Raw genomic sequence first — 4,543 nt, 5'->3', positions numbered from 1 at the left:
CCTAGGGGGGTAGGCGCGCCCCCACCCTCGTGGGGCCCTCGTGGCTCCACCAACCTACTTCTTTCGCCTATATATACTCATATACCCTAAAAACATCCGAGAGCACCACGAAACCCTATTTCCGCCGCCGCAACCTTCTGTACCCGTGAGATCCCATCTTGGGGCCTTTTCCGGAGCTCCGCCGGAGGGGGAATCGATCACGGAGGGCTTCTACATCAACACCATAGCCTCTCCGATGATGTGTGAGTAGTTTACCACAGACCTTCGGGTCCATAGTTATTAGCTAGATGGCTTCTTCTCTCTCTTTGGATCTCAATCCAAAGTTCTCCTCGATCTTCTTGGAGATCTATTCGATGTAATTCTTTTTGCAGTGTGTTTGTCGAGATCCGATGAATTGTGGGTTTATGATCAAGATTATCTATGAACAATATTTGAATCTTCTCTGAATTCTTTTATGCATGATTTAATTATCTTTGCAAGTCTCTTTGAATTATGAGTTTGGTTTGGCCTACTAGATTGATCTTTCTTGCAATGGGAGAAGTGCTTAGCTTTGGGTTAAATCTTGCGGTGTCCTTTCCCAGTGACAGCAAGGCACGTATTGTATTGTTGCCATCAAGGATAAAAAGATGGGGTTTATATCATATTCCTTGAGTTTATCCTTCTACATCATGTCATCTTGCCTAATGCGTTACTCTGTTCTTATGAACTTAATACTCTAGATGCATGCTGGATAGCGGTCGATGTGTGGAGTAATAGTAGTAGATGCAGAATCGTTTCAGTCTACTTGTCACGGACGTGATGCCTATATACATGATCATGCCTAGATATTCTCATAACTATGCACTTTTCTATCAATAGCTTGACAGTAATTCGTTCACCCACCGTAAATTATGCTATCTTGAGAGAAGCCACTAGTGAAACCTATGGCCCCCGGGTCTATTTTCCATTATATTATTTTCCTATTAATTTACTATTCCTTCCGTCTTTTATTTTGCAATCTTTACTTTCCAATCTATACCAAAAAAATACCAAAAATATTTATCTTATTATCTCTATCAGATTTCACTTTTGCAAGTGGCCGTGAAGGGATTGACAACCCCTTTATCGCGTTGGTTGCAAGGTTCTTATTTGTTTGTGTAGGTACGAGGCGACTTGTGCGTAACCTCCTACTGGATTGATACCTTGGTTCTCAAAACTGAGGGAAATACTTATGCTACTTTGCTGCATCACCCTTTCCTCTTCAAGGGAAAACCAACACATGCTCAAGAGGTAGCATGAGGTCCATTCTGCAATGAACTCCGCCAAAGCCCTGCTCTGGATTGTCGAAGTGCTTTCAAACCTGAGGCCAAAGCATGACAGCTCCCACGCCCATTCTACAATCCCGGTTGCATCTGGGTTGTGCAAGATCCGTTGCAATGGGAAGCGAGTGACGACGGTGATCTCATGTGGTTGAAAATAATGACGCAGCTTCCTCGAGGCCATAAGGATACCGAAGAGCAACTTCTGCACACCAGAGTACCTTGATCTAGCCCCCTTCAAGAGGGAGCTGACGAAGTAAACTGGGTGCTGCATCATCTTCTTCCTGTGTACCACTTTGTTTGCTTGTGCAGATCCTGCCTTGTCGGCGCCAGACTCTGCCGGGGCTCCTATCTTGCCGATGCCAGACTCTACCGGGGGTCCTGCCTTGCCAGCACCAGACCCTGCCGGGGGGAACTCTGGCTCGTCGACCGACAGTCTTGCCACTGCTACCGCTTCTTCGTCAATTTCCCTCTGCACCACTAGCGTGGCGCTGACCACTTGATTCGTCGCTGCTAGATATAGCAGCAACGGCTCTTGCGGTTGGGCGCAACTATTATTGGCAAAGAGGAGAGGTACCTCTTCAAATCCTGCAGCGCTGCCTCGGCCACCTAGGTCCATTTCATGGGCCCTGCCTTCTTCAAAATCTTGAAGAAGGGGAGGGCGCGCTCAGCAGATTTGGAGATGAACCTACTTAAAGCAGCAATGCAGCCGGCAAGCAGACGCACATCTTTGACTCGCCCTGGTGCTTCAATAGCTCAATTGCCTTGATCTTGTCGGGGTTCGCTTCGATCCCGCGCTAAGACACAAAGAACCCGAGAAGTTTGCCGGATGGAACACCGAACACACACTTCTCAGGGTTAAGCTTGAGATTGATCTTGCGCAAATTTGCAAATGTTTCTTCCAAATCTTGCACAAGTGTTACCCTGTCCTTGGTTTTGACCATTATGTCATCCATGTAAGCCTCCATATTTCTATGGAGTTGGGGCTCAAAACCAATCTGAACCACTCTTGCAAATGTCGAACCAGCACTTTTCAACCCGAAAGGCATTCGTATAAAACAATACATACCACATGGGGTGATGAAGGCAGTCTTCTCTTCGTCTTCCTTCGTCATAAAGATTTGATGGTATCCCGAATAGGCGTCAAGGAACGATAGCAAGTCGCACCCGGCAGTGGAGTCCATGATCTGGTCAATGTGAGGCAAAGGGAAAGGATCCTTTGGGCAGGCTTTATTGATATCTGTATAATCAATGCACGGCCTCCATTTACCATTTGCCTTGCGCACCACCACCGGGTTGGCCAACCATGTTGGGTGGAGCACCCCTCTGACCAAGCCTACTGCCTCCAACTTCCTAATCTCCATGATGATGAACTCTTGCCGCTCCAAAGCTTGCTTCCTGACCTTCTGCTTGACAGGCCGCGCAAGAGGACAGATAGCAAGGTGGTGCTCAATCACCTCCCTGGGAATGCCGGGGATGTCGGATGCTTGCCATGCAAACACATCGACATTCGCCCGCAGGAAGGCGGCGAGCGCGCTTTCCTATTTGCTGTCGAGGGTGGAGCTTATAGTAAAAGCTCCGCCCGTGTCGTCCTCCTTGATGGACACCTTCTTGGTTTCCGGTGGTACGGCCTTGGATTTCTTGCTCTTACCGGTGGAGCTCTCTGGCACGTCCTCAACAGAAACGCAGCACCCCGAGGAGGCGCGCTTGCCGGAGTGGGTGCAAGAGGCTTGGTCGGAGCCAGAAGCCTTGCCGGCGACTAAGGTCTTGCCTGTCTTCTTCCCCTCGGGGGCTCCAGTGGCAGGAGCAGGTGCCTTGGCGGCAGGCGCCACCACTGCCTCCCGGTAGAGCTGGTCGGCACAGATGATGCTCATCGGGCTGGGCATTTTCAGCGTGTTGTAAGCGTAGTGTGATGCTGCCATAAACTTGGCCAGTGCTGGACGGACAAGGATCCCGTTATATGGCAGCGGGATCTTGGCTACATCAAAAACGATCTTCTCTATCCTGTAGTTCAGCTCACCACCAAATGTAACTAGTAGTGTGATATTACCCTTGGGCTGGCTTCTCCCGAGATTCATCCCCTGAAACGTGCCCGTCTCCTCGAGATCTCCTTTCAGGATTTGCAACCTTTTAATCACCTGGGGTGAGATCAAATTCAGACTGGCCCCATGGTCCACTAACATTTTCGTCACCTTGAGTTTGCGAATTGTTGGCGAAACCAACAACGGCAAGCACCTGACCGCGGTTGTGCGGTTAGGGTGATCCTCGGCGTAGAAAATAATAGGCATGCTTGACCATTTCAGCGGCTTCTTGGCATCGATCGATGGTTCTGTCACATTGATCTCACGCGCCCACTGTTTAAGCTGGCGGTGAGAAGAATGCAACAAGGCACCACAGTCGATGCACATGGCTTCGGTGGCCTTTTGAAATTCTTGATCACTGGACTCGCCGTCCTCTTCATGGTCATCATCTCCCTCTTTCTTGTCGCCGCCTCGAGCAGGCCTCTCTTGTTGCTTTTCCTTGCCGCGGCGCCCCCTTCGGCCACCATGCTTCTTGGCAGACCCCTCAACACCATCCTGGCCCTTCTCCTTGTCCCGTCTTTCATACTCAGCTTTCTGCCTCTCCACAAGCTGCTCAACTTGCCGGCAGTTTTGGAGGTCATGGCCCTTGGTGTGATGGATCTTGCAATATTGCCTGTCAGAGCCCTCCGGCTTGTCGGCAGCCGCCAAGGCCTGGCAGGCAGCGCACCCGGCAACCTCTTTGCCAGGGTTGTCGACCTTGGCCTTCTTGGCAGTGCCGGGCTTGCCGGATTCCTCGACGGCAAGCACGGTCTTCCCCCTGTGCTTTCTATTGCATCGTCGGCCCTTCCTTGCCGGGCGACGACGTCTTCGCCCCTGAATCGCTTCCCGTGCCGGCGTCTTCGCCGGGGTACTTCCTTCCTTCTTCAGCACAAGCACATATGTCGGCCAGAACGTACAGTTCGGCAACATCCCTAACCTTGTCCATGGCCAGCTCTTCACGCATCTTGCGATTACGCATGTTTTGATGGAACGCGTAGATGACATCGGCAGGATGAACATCGGGGATGTTGTACTGCACACGGCTAAATCTCTGTATGTACTTGCGCAAGGATTCACCATCCTTCTAGGGGATGAGGTGGAAATCACTTGCCTGGCCAGGAGCTTGGTGGCCTCCTGTAAAGGCGCCAACAAACTCGTGGCACAGGTCCGACTAGGAGGAGATAG

The sequence above is a fragment of the Triticum aestivum genome, chromosome 5D (genome assembly GCF_018294505.1).
Source record: "Triticum aestivum cultivar Chinese Spring chromosome 5D, IWGSC CS RefSeq v2.1, whole genome shotgun sequence".
NCBI classification, from domain to species: Eukaryota; Viridiplantae; Streptophyta; class Magnoliopsida; order Poales; family Poaceae; genus Triticum; species Triticum aestivum.
The sequence above is the reverse complement of the archived record's forward strand: the minus strand, read 5'-3'. Positions refer to the sequence as shown.